General features: G+C 51.3%; 1 long non-coding RNA gene across 1 annotated transcript in view; it reads right to left on the bottom strand.

The window, feature by feature from the left end:
• LOC140428594 (uncharacterized) overlaps positions 1-23,477 on the bottom strand; it is a 131,159-nt gene that overhangs the window by 3,676 nt on the left and 104,006 nt on the right. Inside the window, exon 2 of the long non-coding RNA XR_011948818.1 lies at positions 6,852-7,074. This is a non-coding gene — a long non-coding RNA (uncharacterized lncRNA). The remainder of the gene's footprint in view (positions 1-6,851; positions 7,075-23,477) is intronic.

The raw sequence follows: 23,477 nt of genomic DNA, 5'->3' as shown, positions 1-23,477 counted from the left end.
TCCTCCCAACATCTATTCTGTCAACCCCCCCATCAAGCATTTTATGCTTCAACAAAGTTGTCTCTAAACTCAAGTGATTAGAGGCTCAGTTTACTCAAGTTCTCCACATAGGACAATCCTCTCTTCACTACATGCAGTCTAATGAACCTTCTTTGAATTCCCTCTAAGGGAAGTATACATTTCCATCGGGAAGGAGACCAAAAGCCGACATCAAACTCCAGGTGTGGGGCCCTGTATAATTGTAGTAAGACATCTTTACTTTTATATTCCAATTCCTTTGGAATAGAGGGCTAACGTGCCATTTGCCCTCCTAATTTCTTGCCGTATCTGCATGTTAATGTTGCGTGAGTTGTGCCAGGATACAAAATCCTTTTGAATACCATCGGTCTCTCACTTACGACTATTAGAACAGGGGCTAGGAGTAGGGTATTCGGCCCCTCGAGCCTGCACCTCCCTTTATTAAGATCATGGTGGATCTGGTAGTAACCTCAAATCTGCATCTCGCCTACCCCCGATAACCTCTCACCCTCTTGCTTACCAAGAATCTACCTCCCTCTCCTTAAAAATACTCCAAGATTCTGCTCCCATCGCCTTTCAGGAAGAGAGTTACAAAGGCTCACCGCCCTCCTGGGTGAAAATATTTTGCTTTATCTCTGTTTTAAATGGTGACCCCTTATTTATAAACAGTGACTCCTAGTTCTAGATTCTCCCACAAGAGTAAACATTCCCACCATTTAAAGATAGTCTGCTTTTCTATGCATCTTACCAAAGTGAGGAACTTCACACCTCCCAAAATTATATTCCATCTGCCGCATTCTTGCCCACTCATTTTATAGAATCATAGAATCCCTGCAGTGCAGAAGGAGGCCATTTGGCCCATCGAGTCTGCACCGACGCTTGGAAAGAGCACCCCAACTAGGCTCCGTTACCCCAACTAACCTTTAGGCACTTGGGGGCAATTGATCATGGCCAATCCACCTAACCTGCACATCTTTGGACTGTGGGAGGAAACCGGAGCACCCGGGGGAAACCCACGCAGGCACGCGGAGAGAGCGCAAACTCCTCATAGGCAGTCACCCGAGGCCAGAATTGAACCCAGATCCCTGGCGCTGTGAGGCAGCAGTGCTAACCACTGTGCCACCCTGCCGCCCGTGACTGCATTTAACATGACTGCGACTCTTTGTTGCCTCTTTGCATCCTGCACACAATCCCACTTAGTTTGGTATCGTAGCAAACTTGGGTACATTACACTCTGTGTCCTCATCTCAATAAACTGCAATAGCTGAGCTCTGAGCATTGATCCTGGCAGCACTGGCTACAGCCTTCTGACTTGAAGATGTTCAGTTTTGGTCCATTATCAAATCCACCCCACAATATTACCGTCCATCGCATGCGACCTAGTTTCATATAATAATCTCTTGTGCTGCATCTTACTGAATGATGTTTTGTCACCCAAACATGCCACATGTCACCAATTCCTCGTTCTCTACACTGCTCACCATGACCTGAAAAAAAGAAGCTCTTAACAGATTTTTCAATTTCCCTTTCGGCTTAATCAGATCACGATTTGCTAAATGCCCTATCACCACATCCTAACAATAGATTCTCGCAGGTTCCCTGCTACTGATGCCAGACTAACTGGCCGAGAATTCTCTCTGTAAAATCACAGTTGCAGAGACGGGCATATGGGGGGGTTGACTTTCAACAAAGTTTGAGGAGCTGAATATTTAACAGTTCTGGGTGAGCACACTCTTATCGCTCCTGCAACAAATTCCTTTTGTTATTACTTTACTTATTTTTGAACCAGAAAAAGGCGATTGAGAAGCGGCAGAATCTTACTCTGTGCTACGTAGGAGAAATATTTAAAACACACCTCCCCGCAGTTGTATGTTTTCTTTTTAAAAATGTTTTTCTTTTCCAATTAAGGGGCAATTTAGCGTGACCAATCCATCTAGCCTGCACATCTTTGGGTTGCGGGGGCGTGACCAACACAAACACAGGGAGAATGTGCAAACTCCACACAGACAGTGACCCAGAGCTGGAATCAAACCCGGGTCTCGGATGCGTGAGACAGCAGTGCTAACCACTGCACCACCGTGCAGACTTCCAGTTATATTTTTCCGTTAAAAAAGCTCAAAATGGGGCAGCACGGTGGCACAGTGGGTTAGCCCTGCTGCCTCACGGCGCCAAGGTCCCAGGTTCGATCCCGGCTCTGGGTCGCTGTCCATGTGGAGTTTGCACATTCTCCCCGTGTTTGCGTGGGTTTCGCCCCCACAACCCAAAGATGTGCAGGGTAGGTGGATTGGCCACACTAAATTGCCCCTTAATTGGAAAAAATGAATTGGGTACTCGAAATGTATTAAAAAAAAGAGCTCAAAATGTTTTTCGCTGGACAATCACAGAATCGCAGGATTGTTACAGGGCCATTCAAAGAACAAAGAACAAAGAAATGTACAGCACAGGAACAGGCCCTTCGGCCCTTCAAGCCCGTGCCGACCATGCTGCCCGACTAAACTACAATCTTCTACACTTCCTGGGTCCGTATCCTTCTATTCCCATCCTATTCATATATTTGTCAAGATGCCCCTTAAATGTCCCTATCGTCCCTGCTTCCACAACCTCCTCCGGTAGCGAGTTCCAGGCACCCACTACCCTCTGCGTAAAAAACTTGCCTCATACATCTACTCTAAACCTTGTCCCTCTCACCTTAAACCTATGCCCCCTAGTAATTGACCCCTCTACCCTGGGGAAAAGCCTCTGACTATCCACTCTGTCTATGCCCCTCATAATTTTGTATACCTCTATCAGGTCTCCCCTCAACCTCCTTCGTTCCAGTGAGAACAAACTGAGTTTATTCAATCGCTCCTCATAGCTTATGCCCTCCATACCAGGCAACATTCTGGTAAATCTCTTCTGCACCCTCTCTAAAGCCTCCACATCCTTATGGTAGTGTGGCGACCAGAATTGAACACTATACTCCAAGTGTGGCCTAACTAAGGTTCTATACAGCTGCAACATGACTTGCCAATTCTTATACTCAATGCCCCGGCCAATGAAGGCAAGCATGCCGTATGCCTTCTTGACTACCTTCTCCACCTGTGTTGCCCCTTTCAATGACCTGTGGACCTGTACTCCTAGATCTCTTTGACTTTCAATACTCTTGAGGGTTCTACCATTCACTGTATATTCCCTACCTGCATTAGACCTTCCAAAATGCATTACCTCACATTTGTCCGGATTAAACTCCATCTGCCATCTCTCCGCCCAAGTCTCCAGACAATCTAAATCCTGCTGTATCCTCAGACAGTCCTCATCGCTATCCGCAATTCCACCAACCTTTGTGTCGTCTGCAAACTTACTAATCAGACCAGTTACATTTTCCTCCAAATCACTTATATATACTACAAAGAGCAAAGGTCCCAGCACTGATCCCTGTGGAACACCACTGGTCACAGCCCTCCAATTAGAAAAGCACCCCTCCATTGCTACTCTCTGCCTTCTATGGCCTAGCCAGTTCTGTATCCACCTTGCCAGCTCACCCCTGATCCCGTGTGACTTCACCTTTTGTACTAGTCTACCATGAGGGACCTTGTCAAAGGCCTTACTGAAGTCCATATAGACAACATCTACTTCCCTACCTGCATCAATCATCTTAGTGACCTCCTCGAAAAACTCTATCAAGTTAGTGAGACACGACCTCCCCTTCACAAAACCGTGCTGCCTCTCACTAATACGTCCATTTGCTTCCAAATGGGAGTAGATCCTGTCTCGAAGAATTCTCTCCAGTAATTTCCCTACCACTGAAGTAAGGCTCACCGGCCTGTAGTTCCCTGGATTATCCTTGCTACCCTTCTTAAGCAGAGGAACAACATTGGCTATTCTCCAGTCCTCCGGGACATCCCCTGAAGACAGCGAGGATCCAAAGATTTCTGTCAAGGCCTCAGCAATTTCCTCTCCAGCCTCCTTCAGTATTCTGGGGTAGATCCCATCAGGCCCTGGGGACTTATCTACCTTAATATTTTTTAAGACACCCAACACCTCGTCTTTTTGGATCACAATGTGACCCAGGCTATCTACACCCACTTCTCCAGACTCAACATCTACCAATTCCTTCTCTTTGGTGAATACTGATGCAAAGTATTCATTTAGTACCTCGCCCATTTCCTCTGGCTCCACACAGAGATTCCCTTGCCTATCCTTCAGTGGGCCAACCCTTTCCCTGGCTACCCTCTTGCTTTTTATGTACGTGTAAAAAGCCTTGGGATTTTCCTTAACCCTATTTGCCAATGACTTTTCGTGACCCCTTCTAGCCCTCCTGTCTCCTTGCTTAAGTTCCTTCCTACTTTCCTTATATTCCACGCAGGCTTCGTCTGTTCCCAGCCTTTTAGCCCTGACAAATGCCTCCTTTTTCTTTTTGACGAGGCCTACAATATCACTCGCCATCCAAGGTTCCCGAAAATTGCCGTATTTATCTTTCTTCCTCACAGGAACATGCCGGTCCTGTATTCCTTTCAACTGCCACTTGAAAGCCTCCCACATGTCAGATGTTGATTTGCCCTCAAACATCCGCCCCCAATCTATGTTCTTCAGTTCCCGCCTAATATTGTTATAATTAGCCTTCCCCCAATTTAGCACATTCATCCTCGGACCACTCTTATCCTTGTCCACCAGTACTTTAAAACTTACTGAATTGTGGTCACTGTTACCGAAATGCTCCCCTACTGAAACATCTACCACCTGGCCGGGCTCATTCCCCAATACCAGGTCCAGTACCGCCCCTTCCCTAGTTGGACTGTCTACATATTGTTTTAAGAAGCCCTCCTGGATGCTCCTTACAAACTCCGCCCCGTCTAAGCCCCTGGCACTAAGTGAGTCCCAGTCAATATTGGGGAAGTTGAAGTCTCCCATCATCACAACCCTGTTGTTTTTACTCTTTTCCAAAATCTGTCTACCTATCTGCTCCTCTATCTCCCGCTGGCTGTTGGGAGGCCTGTAGTATACCCCCAACATTGTGACTTCACCCTTCTTATTCCTGATCTCTACCCATATAGCCTCACTGCACTCTGAGGTGTCCTCTCGCAGTACAGCTGTGATATTCTCCCGAAAAAGTAGCGCAACTCCGCCTCCCCTTTTACATCCCCCTCTATCCCGCCTGAAACATCTAAATCCTGGAAAGTTTAGCTGCCAATCCTGCCCTTCCCTCAACCAGGTCTCTGTAATGGCAACAACATCATAGTTCCAAGTACTAATCCAAGCTCTAAGTTCATCTGCCTTACCCGTAATGCTCCTTGCATTAAAACATATGCACTTCAGGCCACCAGACCCGCTGTGTTCAGCAACTTCTCCCCGTCTGCTCTGCCTCAGAGCCACACTGTCCCTATTCCCTAGTTCTCCCTCAATGCTCTCACCTTCTGACCTATTGCTCCCGTGCCCACCCCCCTGCCATACTAGTTTAAACCCTCCTGTGTGACACTAGCAAACCTCGCAGCCAGGATATTTATGCCTCTCCGGTTTAGATGCAACCCGTCCTTCTTATACAGGTCACACCTGCCCCGGAAGAGCTCCCAGTGGTCCAGATAATGGAAACCCTCCCTCCTACACCAGCTGTTTAGCCACGTGTTTATCTGCTCTATCTTCCTATTTCTAGCCTCACTGGCACATGGCACAGGGAGTAATCCCGAGATTACAACCCTCGAGGTCCTGTCTTTTAACTTTCTGCCTAGCTCCCTGAACTCCTGCTGCAGGACCTCATGCCCCTTCCTGCCTATGTCGTTAGTACCAATATGTACAACAACCTCTGCCTGTTTGCCCTCCCCCTTCAGGATTCCCTCTACCCGTTCGGAGACATCCTGGACCCTGGCACCAGGGAGGCAACATACCATCCTGGAGTCTCTTTCACGTCCACAGAAGCGCCTATCTGTGCCCCTGACTATAGAGTCCCCTATTACTATTACTCTTCTGCGCTTTGACCCTCCCTTCTGAACATCAGAGCCAGCCGTGGTGCCACTGCTCTGGCTGCTGCTGTTTTCCCCTGATAGGCTATCCCCCCCCCGACAGTATCCAAAGGGGTATATCTGTTCGAGAGGGGGACAACCACAGGGGATTCCTGCACTGACTGCCTGCCCTTTCTGGTGGTCACCCATTTCTCTGCCTGCACCTTGGGTGTGACCACATTTACATAACTGCGATCTATGACGCTTTCCGCCACCTGCATGCTCCTAAGTGCATCCAATTGCTGCTCCAACCGAACCATGCGGTCTGTGAGGAGCTCCAGTTGGGTGCACTTTCTGCAGATGAAGCCATCCGGGACGCTGGAAGCCTCCCGGACCTGCCACATCTCACAGTCAGAGCACAGCACCCCTCTAACTGACATTGCGTCATTTAATTAAAATTAAAATTAAAATTTGTCTTTTTAAAAAAATATATTTTAATAAAAATTTCAAAGTTACTGTCAACTATCTGTTTCCTAGCACTAGATTTCTAATAGAAATGCGATAGCTAACTATAATACTCTCCGATCTCTGGCTTATAAATTATAATCTAAATTATAATTAAGTTATTATGTTTAATTAGTTACCAAATACTCAAATTTTTTTTAAATTTAGGGTAGAATCCCAACCAGCCACTCTGGCCACAGCTTTTCTGTGATGTCACTTCAGTTTCCCCCCGACACACACAATTTGAAAAAAGGTATAAAAGTAAAAATAAGTAAAAATCACTTACTTACCTTCTTACCTTCTGAGTGTCTTAGATGTTCTCAGGTTCTCTCGCTGACAGAGACTGCTCCTCCACCTCCGAACCTTGACCTGCACAATGCTAATAATATAATAATAATATAATATGGCACTTACCTTACACCAATGGGTCTTATTATTAGGTTAGAGGAGGAGGGCGGGTGGGAGACCATTCAGCCCATCGCTTCTGCACAGTCTCTCCAAATGAGCAATTCACGAGTTCCATTTTCCTGCCTTCTCCCTGTCTTTTCAGGCGACAGTCTAATTCTCCCTGGAAAGCCTCGATTGAATCTGCCTCCACCACACTCTCAGACAGTGCACCCCAGACCCTAAACGCTCGCTGTGTGAATAATGAACGACATGTCAGTACATTAACAGATATTGGCACAAATCACGAAACACAGTATTAATTAAATGAGAATAAATGGAAAAGATTCTGCTGCTTAGAAAAGTAATGACGAGCAGACTTCCATTTACGTAACACACTTTACAACCACTGGCCATCCAAAAGTGCTTTAAGACTGTAAGACATAGTGCACGATTGAACGGGAACATTTCTAAGTGCCATTTTGGGAACGTTTGTGGGGTGTTTCTCGACAACCACGCTGGCGGGATCGCAGCCCATATTCAACGGCACTTAGTGCCAAAAATGACTCCCCGCGAGATTCTCGTCATTACTGGCTCTCTCGGGGCGGCGCAGTGGTTAGCACTGGGACTACAGCGCTGAGGCCCCGAGTTCGAATCCCGGCCCTGGGTCACTGTCCGTGTGGAGTTTGCACATTCTCCCCCTGTGTCTGCGTGGGTCTCACCCCCACAACCCAAAGATGTGCAGGTTAGGTGGATTGGCCACGCTAAATTGACCATTAATTGGAAAAGAAAAATAACTGGTTACTCTAAATTTGTCTGATTCGCCCAACGTGCGCCTCAGCTTCTCGCCGCTAACAAAAGGAATTACTTTTAACGCTCCCGCACCGCTCACTCCCAGTCAACGCACAAGCATGGCAGTGCGCAGACCTGCCCCGCGCTTTTGGGGATGCCGACCTGACCAGGATTCTCAATGCCGTCGATCAGAAACAGACTACCCTGTTCCCCTGTGGGGGTCAGAGGACCAGCGGCAGGGTCAGCAATGCCGCCTCGGAGGCAGTGGCAGCGGTTGGCAGTGCGGGCAGCGTGACCAGGAGGACCAGCGTCCATTGTGAGAGGTAGACCTTCACCAAGCTGCAAGGGTAAGTTGCCCCCTCTCTCCTGGCATCAGTTCCGCCTGCCAGCCCTCAAATTAACAACCCCACCCTGCACACCCACAAATGACTGGCTGACACCTCGCACCCTGCCCACATCCTATCTTCATGCGTATGCCTCAGCACCTGCTGGCATCCACCAGCACAGCCCCTCCAAGTCCAGGTACGGTGCCCACACATGCCACCTGCTATAGACCCCTCTGACCCATCAAGCCTGCGGCTTACAATGCCCTCTCTTTGTCCCCACAGGAGAAGATAACCCAGCGCGGTGGCACAGTGGTTAGCACTGTTGCTTCACAGCACCAGGGTCCCAGGTTCGATTCCCGGCTTGGGTCACTGTCTGTGCGGAGTCTGCACGTTCTCCCCGTGTCTGCGTGGGTTTCCTCCCAAAGTCCCCCAAAAAGGTGAATTGGACATTCGGAATTCTCCCGCTGTGTACCCGAACAGGTGCCGGAATGTGGTGACTAGGGGCTTTTCACAGTAACTTCATGCAGTGTCAATGTAAGCCTACTTGTGACAATAAAGATTATTATTATCCATGTATTTGTCAAGATGCCTTTTGAACGCCGTTAATGTATCTTCTTCCACAACCTCCCCTGGCAACGGATTCCAGGCACTCATCACCCACTGAGTAAAAAACCTGCCTCGCACATCTCCTCTGAACTTTGTCCCACGGACCTTAAACCTATGCCCCCTGGTGACTGACCCCTCCACCCTGGGAAAGAGTGCCTGCCCATCCACTCTATCCATGCCCCTCATAATCTTGTAGACCTCTATCAGGTCACCCCTCAACCTCCATCTTTCTGATGAAAACAGTCCGAGCCTATTCAGCCTCTCCGCGTAGCTAACACCCTCCAGACCAGGCAACATCCTGGTAAACCTCCTCTGCACCCTCTCCAAAGCCTCCACATCCTTCTGGTAGTGTGGCGACCAGAATTGTGCGCAATATTCCAAGTGCGGCCTTACCATGGTCCTGTACAACTGTAGCATGACTTGCCAGTTTTCATACTCGATGCTCCATCCAATGAAGGCAAGCATTCCGTCTGCTTTCTCGACTACCTTGTCCACTTGTGTTCCCACTTTCAAAGATCTGTGAACCTGCACGCCCAGATCTCTCTGACTTTGTATATTCCTAAGAGTTCTGCCCCATTATCGCTCCCTTTGATTTTGCATCATGAACCCTTTTGTCATTTATTCCCACCCATCTTCCAGCCTATGACCTTTTGTTCGCGTTGTTCTCTTTTCTGGACAGAGTATTTGGGGTGGGGTGGGGGGGGGGGGCGGTGGGGGGTGGGGAGTGTCCGCAGTGGTGGGACGATTGAGAATCAGAGGGTACAGATTTAGGATGACTGGGAAAAACAATGACATCATGAGGAAATTTTTTTTTTACGGAACGAGAGATTAGGATCTGGAATGCACTGCCGGAGGGAGAGTGTGATGGAGGCAGATTCAATCATGGCTTTCAGAAGACAAGTGGATAATTATCTACAGATAAAAGATTTGCAGGGGCAATGGGGAAAAGACAGGCTCTTGCAGAGAACCAACCCCAACCCGACGGGCTGAATGGTGTCTGTGTTTTAATCAGAGCACGATGCTACGATGTGATTCTGGAGTCATTTTTTTTAACGCATCAAGCAGACAGGGGCCGTAATTTTCCGTTCGGGAGGCTATTCCCAAAAGGGAACAAAGTCCCCGAGGGAACGGGTTTAGCCGGGAGTTTCCCGGTGCTCACACTGCCCAGAAACACATCCAGCGCGATTCGCTTTGAGGGGCCCAAATGGGGAACGCGCGGCTGAGGCCACTCATAGCCCCGTTTGTTACAATGGGGAGCTCTGTTCGGGGGGTCTCCCCGTTGTAGCGAGATTTCGGGATGCCATTTTTAAGTGGCCTCCCGATCTCCGAGGCCCACAAAAAAAATCCCGACCTCCCCTCCAGCTCGAACGGGGTCCCACTGCCCCTCCCCACGCCACCCACGGTGGACAACTCCAGCCTGATCACGCGGGTGCAAACAATGCCAGCTTGGCACCACCAACCCGGTACCCTGGCAGTGCCACCTGGGCACTGTGGCAGTGCCACCTGGGCACCATGGCAGTGCCACTGGGCACCTTGGCAGTGCCACCTGGGCACCTCGGCAGTGCCACCTGGGCACCCTGGCAGTGCCACCTGGGCACCTTGGCAGTGCCACCTGGGCACTTTGGCAGTGCCACTTGGGCACCTTGGCAGTGCCAGGATGCCAGGCCAGCACTTCCAGGGTACCCAGGTGGCACCAGCAGTGTCAGGGAAGAACCCTGCCCAATGGGCATGCAGATGGAGTGCCATTTCATCTGGTCCCCATCTGGTTACCACTTGTCCGAGGTCCCCGAGGCGAAGGGAATGAATCCCAGAGCCTCAGCTACCTCGGGTATGAATCCCGGAGCCTCAGCTAGCTCAGGATTGAATCCCGGAGTCTCAGCTAGCTCGGGAATGAATCCCAGAGCCTCAGCTAGCTCGGGAATGAATCCCAGAGCCTCAGCTACATTGGGAATGAATCCTGGATCCTCAGCTAGCTCGGGTATGAATCCCGGAGCCTCAGCTAGCTCGGGAATGAATCCCAGAGCTTCAGCTACCTCGGGTATGAATCCCAGAGCCTCAGCTACATTGGGAATGAATCCCGGATCCTCAGCTAGCTCGGGAATGAATCCCAGAGCCTCAGCTACCTCGGGAATGAATCCCAGAGCCTCAGCTACCTCGGGTATAAATCCTGGAGCCTCAGCTGCCTCGGGAATGAATCCCAGAGCCTCAGCTACCTCGGGAATGAATCCCAGAGCCTCAGCTACCTCGGGAATGAATCCCAGAGCCTCAGCTACATTGGGAATGAATCCCGGATCCTCAGCTACCTCGGGTATGAATCCCGGAGCCTCAGCTACCTCGGGAATCTGCACATTCAAGGAAGACTTACTGCCTCGCTCTAATGTGCAGGTTTGCCAAAAACTGATCTCGCTCATTGTGGGCGGGATTCACTTTGCAACGTCTCACGAGATTGCGTTGAATCTCGCGAGGCATTGCCAGCCGGGTAGATCCCGGGTGCGGGATCACCCGGATTTCTCAGGCCATGCCGTACTGCGGCGCGATGCTTTTCCGGTGCAGAATGGCCGAATGATCGGGCCCTAAGTGTTGCCACCTGGATTGAATAGTGGGTGATTCATGTTTCCATTGGGGGTGCTATTTGGTAAGTGAGTCAGGACATGCTAATGGAGCAGCGCTCTGCCGGAGCGAATTCAGAGCAATTCCCAGCGTGCACTGTAACCACTGGGGCAGGAGCTAGAGCCTGACGGTTAGAGCAGTACTCCATTCACCACACACTTAATGCAGCCATGAAGGTGGCTCATAGAAGACCTGCACCCCACCCCCCGCTCAATGTTCGGGAGTCCGGGTTGGACCCACAGCTTGATGCAAGTGAGGAAAGGAGGGACACCCTCTTCCCCAGGGTGGGCCGCAGACACCAGCCCGCCCTCCTGACCCGCGCCTGGGAGGTGGTGGCCCCCAGAGGCAGTCAGAGCTGCCAGCCTCACCAGGAGGAGACAGCTGGTGATCCAAAGGGGCGGGTGTCACTGGGAGGCCTCTACCCTGAGAGGGACAGAGAACCAGGGAGGCTTCTAAATGCTGCGGTGCAGGTGTCCTCTGGTTGGGGTGAGCTCTGCTGGTCGCCTGCTTCCTCTGCAAAGGGGCAGCGCTTCAGAGGTGTGCCAACACCTGGTGGGCCCCTGATTTTTTTTTTTTCAATTTAGATTACCCAATTCTTTTTTTCCAATTAAGGGGCAATTTAGCATGGCCATTTAACCTATGCATATCTTTTGGGTTGTGGGGGCGAAACCCACGGAAACACGGCGAGAATGTGCAAACTCCACACGGACAGTGACCCAGAGCCGGGATCGAACCTGGGACCTCGGCGCCGTGAGGCAGCAGTGCTAACCACTGCGCCACCGTGCTGCCCTGTGGGCCCTGATTCAGTGTGGAAGTGCCCATCCCCTTAATGAAACAGTTAGGGGTATGAGGGTGCCCAGAGGATGGCCTGATGGGCTCCCAGATGACCAGCGGCTCTCTGAGCATTCACAGGACACAGGCAGCACTCAACAGTGTGAGGGGCCTGTAAGAAGCACCAAATGGGTGGGTTTGTATACAGACTGCAGGACTGGCGATCTGAGCCAGGCCATCCCGATCCTGAGGAGGACACTCCGAGCCTACGGAAGTGGCATCAATCACTACCCACTACTGCCCCCGGCCCCGGCAGTCAGTCTCCAGCCAAGCACAACACTTTTTGAGGCACTGAGTGGTTTTGTAGCCTCCCGCTCTCCCATCCGCAGCCATGGTGCCCAGTCCCCGCATGTAAACACTTGCACTAATTCATGCCCAAGAGGGGAGGAGAATCACGGGAGGTGGAGCATCACAGGGGGTGGAGCATCACAGGGAGGCGGAGCATCGTGGAGTGGAGCATCACAGGGGGTGGAGCATCACAGGGAGGCGGAGCATCGTGGAGTGGAGCATCACAGGGGCCGAGCATCACAGGGGTGGTGCATCACGGGGAGGCGGAGCATCGTGGAGTGGAGCATCACGGGGGCGGAGCATCACAGGGGTGGAGCATCATGGGGTTGGAGCATCATGGGGGTGGAGTATCTCAGGGGGTGGAGCATCACAGGGGGCGGAGCATCACAGGAGGTGAAGCACATGGGGTTGGAGCATCATGGGGTGGAGCATCATGGGGCTGGAGTATCTCAGGGGGTGGAGCATCATAGGGGTGGTGCATCATAGGAGGCGGAGCATCAAGGGTGGATCATCACAGGGTGGAGCATCATGGGGGTGGAGCATCATGAGGGTGGTGCATCATAGGTGGCGGAGCATCACAGGGTGGAGCATCATGGGGGGTGGAGCATCACAGGGTGGAGCATCATGGGGGTGGAGTATCACAGGGGGTGGAGCATCTTGGGGGTGGAGCATCACAATGTGGCACATCATGGGGGTGGAGCATAACAGGGTGGAGCATCACAGGGGGTGGAGCATTGCGGGGGCGGAGCGTCACAGGGGTAGAGCATCATGGGGGGTGGAGCATCACAGGGTGGAGCATCATGGGGGGTGGAGCATCACAGGGTGGAGCATCATGGGGGTGGAGCATCACAGAGGGTGGAGCATTGCGGGGGCAGAGCATCACAGGGGTGGAGCATCATGGGGGGTGGAGCATCACAGGGTGGAGCATCATGGGAGGTGGAGCATCACAGGGTGCAGCATCACAGAGAGTGGAGCATTGCAGGGGCGGAGCATCACAGGGGTGGCGCATCACAGGGAGTGGGGCATTGCAGGGGGTGGAGCATCAGGGGTGGCAGAGCATTAAGTGTCCAAGCGACTAATGATATTAAAATGATGGTTTTGCATGGACCTTCTGGAGTGGGGGGTAAACGTCGATATCGCTGCCAGTGAGGGACCAGAGCATGGCGTTGGAATCAGTGTCAGGCGCAAAATTCATTTTTTCCATTTCGCACAATTCTCTGCTGATCGCAATTCCCATTTCCAACACCGCAAAGTGGAGAATCCAGCCCAGAATATTTGACTGTGGGCAGCGTCACATCTGGACTTTGATTCAATCTTCAACTGTTTGAATTGTTTTGTAGCAGTTTAATACAACTGAAAGGTTTATTCAGGCAGTTAGCAGTCAGTGCCACAATGATGGATCAAAACCCCAAATTACATGAAGGCATATTGGATTTTAAATAAAACATGGTTTAAATAGTTGGACATACAAGCCAAAGATGGCTGAGAATGTAAATCCAGTCTCTGTCTGAATCGTTCTGGTGTGGAAGGAAGGTGCAGCAGACTGTAATCTCCTGTGGAGATAGTGGTAGCTTATTATCATCTCGGCAGGAATCACACCCTGTAAGTGACGCCCCAGAGCTGTTGTGGGTTTTCCCCCTTCCAGGAATATACAGGGGGCTGGGATATACAGCCAGCTGCAAAACCTGGTAAGTGTGACACAGAAACAAGGAAAGACAGCAGAGTCACCCCTGCTTCTCTGGCAGGTAAACAAAAGCCTTGCCCTCTCTCTGATTACTGGTAGCAGGCCAAGCCAGTAAAGCCCCAGCTGTAAAAGAAGCAGGACAACCCCTCTCAGCTCAACTGCAGAACCCTGGAATCTCGAAACCAACTGCTCAACTGTAGAAGTCAATGGTACCAGATCCCCGAATTGTAACGGCCAAAACATTTCACCATCTACTCCTCCCGGCCAAGTCACGGATTGATAGCTTTTCACAGTAACTTCACTGCAATGTTAAAGATGTGGAGATGCCGGCGTTGGACTGGGGTGGGCACAGTAAGAAGTTTTACAACACCAGGTTAAAGTCCAACAGGTTTGTTTCGATGTCACTAGCTTTCGGAGCGCTGCTCCTTCCTCAGGTGAATGAAGAGGTATGTTCCAGAAACATATATATAGACAGATTCAAAGATGCCAGACAATGCTTGGAATGCGAGCATTAGCAGGTGATTAAATCGTAACAGATCCAGAGATGGGGTAACCCCAGGTTAAAGAGGTGTGAATTGTAGTCATCCCCACACCCACACTACTTGCCTTCAAACAACCGCGCAACCTCAAACAAACCATTGTTTGCAGCAAACTACCCAGCCTTCAGAACAGCGACCACGCCACCATACAACCCTGTCATGGCAATCTCTACAAGACGTGCCAGATCATCGCCATGGATACCACCATTACACGTGAGAACACCACCCACCAGGTACGCATGAGTGCGGCCTCAACCGGGACCTGGGATTCATGTCGCATTACATTCATCCCCCACCATCTGGCCTGCGAAATCCTACCAACTGTCCTGGCTTGACACAATTCACACAATTGGCTCCTTTCAAACCATAAATACACTTGGACCGGGAACAGATGACCACAAACTAGGAAAGGGAACCTTTTTTAATTAATGTTGCATCGACGAAAGAGAGGGTTGAATAAAAGAAGGGAGCCAGTTCACCCCTCCTCACCCGGGGCATAATAATTTGGGAGTATCACGTCCGGAATTTGTCGAATTGGGGCCTGTGCCGAGATAGTTCCTACAGAGGGGGTGGAGGGTAACAAACTGGGGGACCTCAACCAGTTGTAAGATCAGTGGTGTTGTTGTGGAGTCACATATAGATCAGTCAGGGCACAAACATTAGTCGTCCAGTTGGGATTTTAAGACAGCCTGTCAGCTCCATGCTCACTTCTACGGATATTCGCTTTTTTATTTCCAAAATCTGAAACTCCCAGTTTTCAAAATTGCTGTGGTGGCCTTTGAACTCACAGTTCCTTGGCATAACTAGCCCAGTAGCAGAACAACAGTTGCGCCCTCTGATTGTACAACGGCCAATGTTTCCTTTCCAATCCCTTGATGCTTTGATGTGTGAGTCACTTCGCTATCTCGCCAGATAGAAACAAGTTAAAGTCAAGATACCTGATGATAACTATGCTGTTGGGAAGCTACATGATTCTGAAGTCAGAGTTCTTGGAATCGATTGCAATTTGGGTCACTGTGTGACCTACGGCTCTTCCAGGCACCAGGAAAGATTGTCCTCAGTGAAACGTGGGCCCTATGTTGTTTTGCTCTTGCCCCAGGCATTCCCTCAGTGGTGCCTCTTTGGAACGGTGCTTGAACCCAGGAACCGGAGACTGGCCATGCTGACACTCCTGCGCTATACCGAGGGAGTGCTGCAGTACCCGAGCTGCAATCTTTCAGATAAGACATTTAACTGAGGCGCCATCTGCCCTCTCAGGTGGATGTGCAAGATCCCACAGCACTACCCAAAGAAAAGCCGTGGGGTTATTTTCTGCGTCCTGAACAATATCTGACCCTAAACCAACCTCACCGAAAAAAATTAGATGACCTGCTCATTTATGTCATCGGATTGCGTTTAGTGGAGTCCGCCAGAGCAGGCCGTCTTGCTGGGGTGTTCGGAGAGTCAGACGGGAGTACCCACATCTCATTCAGGAGAACTACCCCCAATTTAGTCGGGGGTAAGGGCCCACATGGGCGAGCTCACCTGTGAGCGTCGGGAGGACAATTAGGCTCATTAATGAGCCATTAAAGCCAATTTATCTGAGCCCACCCAAATTTAGTGCTGGTTCAGGGATTTTACAGGAGTTATAGGGTCTCTCGTGGCGCCTGAAGGCTGCCCAGCAACCTCTGTCAGTTGACAGGCACTGAGTACCCGATCGAGGGATCCAGCGTCAGAAATCGTGTTGGGGGAATGAGAGTGGAAACTGAAAACCGTGTCCCGGCCCATGCATCCAACCTCCTTCCCGCCTCCAACGATCGCCCCCTGCATGTAATCCCCACCTTGTCCCACTTACCTGTGCGCAGGGAACCCTGGAGCTGGGCCTTGGAGCAGTACCTGCAGCAGCCACTGCTCCTGGTGGCGCTGTAGGAATTGGAGCCTTTAATTGACCAGTGGTGAGATTTCCGCCTATAATTGTGAGGGAGGCCAGGCCTGAAGGCATCTAAACTGCGCCGTGCCTTCTGCACAGGAGTGTCACGGGGCTCCCATTGGTTCCTCAAGAGGGCAGCGGGGGGGGGGGGGGGGGCGGGGTCACAAATTGCTGAACCTAAATTCCATTTGCTGCTGTTTGTGGGAGCTTGCTGTGCTCACTATGGCTGCTGCATTTCCCACATAACAACAGTGGCTGCATTGCCCATAATAATATGATTCAAGATGGCACCACATGGCGACTCTCTGTGAGCTCTCTCAATCAATCAATAAAGTACTCTGTTTGTTTTGCTTCCCTGGTAGCCCGGCGACGAATTCTGCTGGCGTGGAGGGACTCAAAACCTCTGAAGGCGGAGGCCTGGCTATCGAATATGGCGAGCTTTCTCGGTCTGGAGAAAATTAAGTTCGCTTTGAGAGGGTCACTGTCTGGGTTCGCCCGGAGGTGGCAACCATTTATCGACTTCTTCACGGAAAATTAATCGTCAGCAGGGGGGGGGGGGAGAATGGGAGGGGGGTTAGGGTAACATAGATTAGGGGGGTAGTTTGGCTGGTCCTTGTGGGAGGGGAGCTGGTTTTCTTGCACTATAATTATTGTTTTTTGCACGCTGATTTACATTATTGTTCTTTATTGTGCCAAAATGTCTTAATAAAATTGTTTAGCAAAAAAAAATTAGATAGGTTCCAGATAACCCAAACTTTTACATGTATAAAGGATCAAAGACAATAAAAACTAAGCTTTCAATAAAAAATAAAAATACTTTGCTCCTGAGGTTGTGAAAGGCACTACAGGAATGAAAGTTCTAATTCCTTCTGCTCGTTTGTTTCTCTTTTCACTTTCAGCCTTTGCAAGACTATCCTTTTATATGTTTGCTTCTCCATCTGATTTCTGGAGTGTTCCTTAAGTTTTACGCACAGGCCTACCTGCACAATGGAAGAATAATTAACCCATGAGCTTGGATGATTCCTGGCAGGGCAGTCGCCTGATAATGTGTCGTCCAAAATATAGGCTGTCGTAACATGCAGAGAAACCAAATCAGGCTCTGGAATGACTTGAGTGCCGCTGGATGCAGAGAAGGCCTTTGATAGGGTGGAGTGGAGTTACCTGTTTGCGGTGTTAAATGGGATAGGGCCCACGTTTGTGTGGTGGGTTAAGTTGCTTTATAGGGTCCTCCGGTGGCGGAATGCGGCGGGCGGACACACGGAAGGTGGCTCTTACTAAGAACCCCAAATTAGGCTCTTTAACCCCAAATAACCCACTAGAACAGGAAAAAAGCATCCCCTCAACTAATCCAACAGCAACATAAGGAGCGATGAGGAGCAACAGTAGCTGCAGAGGCCGCAAAGAGACAAAAAGTGGCAGAAGCCAAGAAAGGCGAGTGACCAAGATGGCGGACACACGAGGCCAAGGAACGCTGGCCGCACCAGAACGAGAGGGACCAACAAACAGCACACAGGGCTCCCCCTCATCAGAGGGTGGATGGAGGACGTTCCTCACCAGGGAGCGAAGGAAGCTCACCAAGGGGATAAAGGCCGACATTAAAGCGGCGGTCAGGGTGGCGGTTCCGGAGGCCCTGGCCACAATGTAGGTGGCCCTGGACAAGGCAGAGATTTCTTGTCACGTGTACCGAGGTACAGTGAAAAGTATTGTTCTGCGTACAGTCCAGGCAGATCGTTCCATACATGAAAACTATAGGACATACGATAAGTACACAATGTAAATACATAGACACAGACATCGGGTGAAGCATACAGAGTATCGTACAGTAGAGAAGATGTGTGAAGAGATCAGTTCAGTCCATAAGAGGGTTATTCAGGAGTCTGGTAACAGCGGGGAAGAAGCTGTTTTTGAATCTGTTTGTGCGTGTTCTCAGACTTTTGAATCTCCTGCCCGATGGAAGAGATTGGAAGAGAGAATAACCTGGGTGGGAGGAGTCTTTGATTATGCTGCCCGCTTTCCCCAGGGAGCGGGAGATATAGACAGAGTCAATAGATGGGAGGCGGGTTCGTGTGATGGACTGGGCTGTGTTCAAGACTCTCTGCAGTTTCTTATGGTCTTGGGCCGAGCAGTTGCCATACCAGGCTGTGATGCAGCCGGATCGAATGCTTTCTATGGTGCATCTGTAAAAATTGGTAAGAGTCAATGTGGACATGTCGAATGTCTATAATTTCCGGAGAATGTATAGGTGCCGTTGTGCTTTTTTGGTGGTAGAGTTGACGTGGGTGGACCAGGACAGATTGTTGGTGATGTGCACACCTAGGATTTTGAAGCTGCCAACCATCTCCACCTTGGCCCCGTTGATGCAGACAGGGGTGTGTCCGACACTTCACTTCCTGAAATTTGATGACCAACTCTTTAGTTTTGATAACATTGAGGGAGAGATTGTTGTCATTTCACCACTCCACTAAGTTCTCTCTCTCCCTCCAGTACTCTAACTTGTCGTTGATTGAAATCCCACGTACTGCGGCCGTGTCATCAGCAAACATGCAGATGGAGTTGGAGCCAAATTGTGCCACGCAGTCGTGTGTGTACAGGGTGTAGAGTAGGGGGTTAAGTACACAGCCTTGTGGGGCCCCGGTATTGAGGACAATCGTGGAGGAGGTGTTGTTGTTTATCCTTACTGATTGTGGTCTATGGGTCAGGAAGTCGAGGATCCAGTTGCAGAGGGAGGAGCCAGGTCCTAGGTTTTGGAGTTTTGATATGAGCTTGGCTGGGATTATGGTGTTGAAGGTGGAGCTGTAGTCATTGAACGTCTGACGTAGGAGCCCTTGTTGTCGAGATGCTCCAGGGATGAACAAAGGTTCAAGGAAATATCATCTGCTGTAGACCGGTTGTGGCAGTAGGTGAATTGCGTTGGATCAAGACAATCTGGAAATCTTTGTCTCAGGTATTTAAACACCAGTTTGAAATTTGAGTTCAAGTTCCTCAACATAGCCGTAAACACCCATTGATATATGAAAGGGTTTCAGCACATCTACACTAATATTTATGCATTCCTATCAGGCTACTCACAACCTCAAAACATCCCACAGCGTTTTTCAAGGTATTGTCAAGGTTTAGTTACTCCAGTTAGCTCTCCCCCTCAAAGAGGGAAAGCAGCCTATGGTCATCTGGGACTATGGTGACATTATATTTACTGAACAGAAACACAATGGTTACGTTACGCACGGTTTGATTCCACAAACAACGATGTGATAATATCATAGAATTTACAGTGCAGAAGGAAGCCATTCGGCCCATCGAGTCTGCACCGGCTCTTGGAAAGAGCAATATGCGGATAGCCTGACTTTTCTCAGTGAGAGGGAGCTCTGCTGTTCGTCAACATAGTCTTGACGAACTTTTTACATCCGTCTGAGAGGGCAGAGAGGGACCAGGAATTACACATCATCCGAAAAACAGGGGGTGGGATTCTCAGAGCCTCCACGCCAGTTGTCCCTGGAGAATCGCGGTGAATCGTGCGCGCGCGGTCTACGCGGCGCGGGTAGGGGGCCATTGACAGAGTCCCCCGCGGCGATTCTCCGAGGACAACTGGCCGAGATCCTGACGCCGTGGTTCCAACCATGTTTTGTCTGGCGGGAACGGCCAGTGGCGGTTGCGGACTCGATTCCCGGCCGCCCTGGTGAGGGGGACGGGGGGATCCTTCACTGGGGGGCGGGGCCTCACAGACGGCCAGAGAGGCGATCGGACGGCACCGATCCGCGGGCGCGCACGATCTCGGGGAGACCTACATTCCTGGAGCCGCTCCGCGGGCTGAGTCCGCCATATCGCACGGGTGGCCGCTGCTGGCCGTCGCCGTGCCCATGTGCGGACTCCCGACCGGAAGCTCAAGGCCCCGTATCCACAGCCAGAGCTGCGAGAAGCTCCGGGGTCCTGTCAGCCCCCTGCAGGTAGGAGAATCACTCAGGACTTTCTTAAGGAAAGTCCAGAGTGAAACGCCCACGTTTTGACGCTGGCGTGGGGACATCGCCGCGTTATTGGAGAATCCTGCCCAGTGACTGGGATTTCCAGGCCCACTGCCCCACACAGCGGGTTTTCCCGCCGACGTTAGCGGTATTCTGCATGGCTCGCCCACTGCGCCACCGGGGAACCCGGTGTTGGAGAGGGGTGGGGGGCTGGTCGCCTTCGTCGGGACGGGAAGATGCCTTTGGTGGGAATGGCCAGAAAATCCTGCCCGGTATCTCCTGCACTGCACTGGGATGTCAGCCTAGTCCGTGTCTTCGACGTTCTGCAGAGGGGCTTGAAGCAGCATGTTCAGTTTCGGTTATGTAGCGAGATCGGAGAAGTCGGGGCAATTTTACTTGGGGATGTGAAGGCCGAGAGGAGACTTGATAGAGGTGTTCAAAATCATGAGGGGTCCGGGCAGAGTCAACAGGGGAAAAAAATGTTCCCATTGGTGAAAAGGATTGTGAACAAGAGATGGCGGCTTTAAGGTTATTGGCCAAAGAATCAGTGGCGACATGAGGAAAAGCCGTCTCGGGCAGCGAGTGACTGGGATCTGGAATGAGAGTGTGGGAGAGTGCAGGCAGGTTCAATCGAGGCAACCGAGAGGGAACTGGGGCCGTGATCTGAAAAGGGGGAATGTGCAATGCTGAGGGGAGAAGGTAGGAGTTGTGCCATTTGGTGAATTGCAAAGAACCAGCAGAGAGAGGACAGGCCGAATGGCCACCTTCTGCGCTGTAACCATTCTGTGATGCTGTGAATTCAGAAGCGGCAGTGCTATTCTCTGAGACGCAGCTGATCCTTAGCTTGATGAACTATTTTTGGAATGGGGCGAGTGGGGGTTTTATGGCGTGATAACTGTTAGGCACCTTGAGATGTCTGCCATTGTCTGAAACTCCCCAAATATTATTCTGCGGTGACACGAACCATAGGAAATGAAACAAATTCTCCGTCAAGGTCACAAAGGTGCCTTTCTCATTCAAAACCACAAGAATTTTGCAATCCAATATTGTGGTTCACACAGTCCAAAAAAACACTTTTTTCAAGGCCTGATTTAACCTCTTCCTCTCTCTCTCCCAGTCACACACGCAGGCACACACTCAAACCTCTTTGTTTTTAGCCGGACTGTTTTTATCAATAATTTGGAGACGTGAGCGGGGAAGGGGCTGCGTTTTTGCGAGCTCTGGCTGTGCCCAGCTTTTTAATCCGTCTTTTTTTCTTGGTGTACATGTTTGACTCGTGTCTCGGTACGAAAGAGTTGAGATAAAATGCTTAAATCCTCGTTTGTTCGTGTCGGCTTGGCTGGGCCCTGCTTATAGTGGCGCCGTTGCTATTGATCGGGCTCCCACCCTGGCGGTGCCGTGCGCGCTGGCGGATGATGGGTGCCGACGAAGGTGTCGCGGTGGCTGAAACTCTCGACTCGGCAGAACAGGTCAGCAGGGCTCCATTCCAAGAGTCGCGGGGTACGTTTGTGGAGGCGATGGAGGCGCCCGAGGAGGTGGTTTCTACATTAGAGGGAGCACTGTCCTTGATGAGGACCCGTCTGTCCGAGTTCCTGCGGCATGGCTTGTCCTCCATCCTGATGGATTCGGGAGAGAGAGAGAGAGGGAGGAGGACCAGGAGGGGAGCGCCGCTGGGTTCAATCCTCGATGCGAGGTGGTGGAAGATTCCCCGAGTGAGTTCGGGAATTGGCAGCCATGTTTCGGGTATCTTGATTTGGAGGATGGCCGAATCCTATCAGATTCGACGGGGCACAATATATTATCCTGTCTTTGAGGCCGGGGGTCGGTTTGGCCTGCCAATCACTGGTCCTGTCTTGTCCTGTTCCTGATACTCGTCATGAGGGGTTGGAGTTGGCCGAACCGGTCAAGTCATCCCCCCGGCCAGGGTCTAGGCTGTGGACCGTCTGGGTGTTGGTGAGATCACATGGTGGAAGTATTGGTATATTGTACCATTGGGATCCTTGAAAGATCCCGAGGGTTTCTTGTCGATCCTGTTTTAAAATTAAAACAAATAAATAAATCCCGTGGAACTTTATACAGACTGAAAAGTTGGACTCAAATTGAGGGTTTGTCGTGGGGGGATGTTTACTGTGTTTATTGCGTTTGGGGAATGTTCTCTTGGTTTGAGTGCTGGGTGGGGATGGGTGAATGGATTTGATGTGGGGGCTGTGGGAGAGTGTGGGCGTCGGTGTTGGAGGGGCAGGGCCCCCGCGGAGGAAGAGGGGGAGTGGGGGCCCGGGGATGGGGAGTTGGAGTAAGGCCGCAAAAAGGAGCTGCGCCAGAGGGGGGCGGGGCCAGCTCAGGAAAGCGCGGGCTTTTTCCCGCGTTAGGGAAGGATGGGGGTGAGGCCGGGGAGGGGGGGGGGCGGGGGGGAGAAGGGCGGTGCTGGAGAGGAGCACACACTGACTGCCAAGGGGTGGGGGGATTCTCTCACACAGGGGGGATCGATGGAATGGTGGGAGAGGCCGGGGTCAGCAGGAGTCAGTTGACTTACGGGAGTGTCATGGGGGGAGCAAAATGGCTAGATGAGGATCTAGCGGGGGGGTGGGGGGGGGGGTTGGGGGGGGGGGTGGAAACAGGGTTGCTGCTGCATTGGCCAAAGGGCAGCTGGAAGTAGGAGAGGTAGTCGGGGCGGGGGTCTGCCGCCTGGGGGACTGGAGGGTGCAGGATGCGCGGGCACGTGGCTGGCCTACGGGGGGGGGGGGGGGGGGGGGGGGGCGGGGGGGGGGGCGGGGGGGGCGAGTAGCCCCCCAATCCGGCTGATAACTTGGAATGTGAGGGGCCTGAACGGGCCGGTCAAGAGGGCCCGGGTGTTCGCGCACTTAAAGGGACTGAAGGCAGACGTGGTTATGCTCCAGGAGACACATTTGAAGGTGGCAGATCAGGTTAGGCTGAGAAAGGGATGGGTAGGACAGGTGTTCCATTCGGGACTGGATGCGAAGAACAGAGGGGTTGCAATACTGGTGGGGAAGCGGGTGTCGTTTGAGGCACTGAATATTGTAGTGGATAATGGAGGTCGATATGTGATGGTGAGTGGTAGGTTGCAGGGGGTGCGGGTGGTACTGATGAACGT

The sequence above is a fragment of the Scyliorhinus torazame genome, chromosome 8, assembly GCF_047496885.1.
Source record: "Scyliorhinus torazame isolate Kashiwa2021f chromosome 8, sScyTor2.1, whole genome shotgun sequence".
NCBI lineage: Eukaryota > Metazoa > Chordata > Chondrichthyes > Carcharhiniformes > Scyliorhinidae > Scyliorhinus > Scyliorhinus torazame.
Note: the sequence above shows the minus strand (reverse complement) of the source record. Positions and strands in the feature narration are given on the sequence as shown.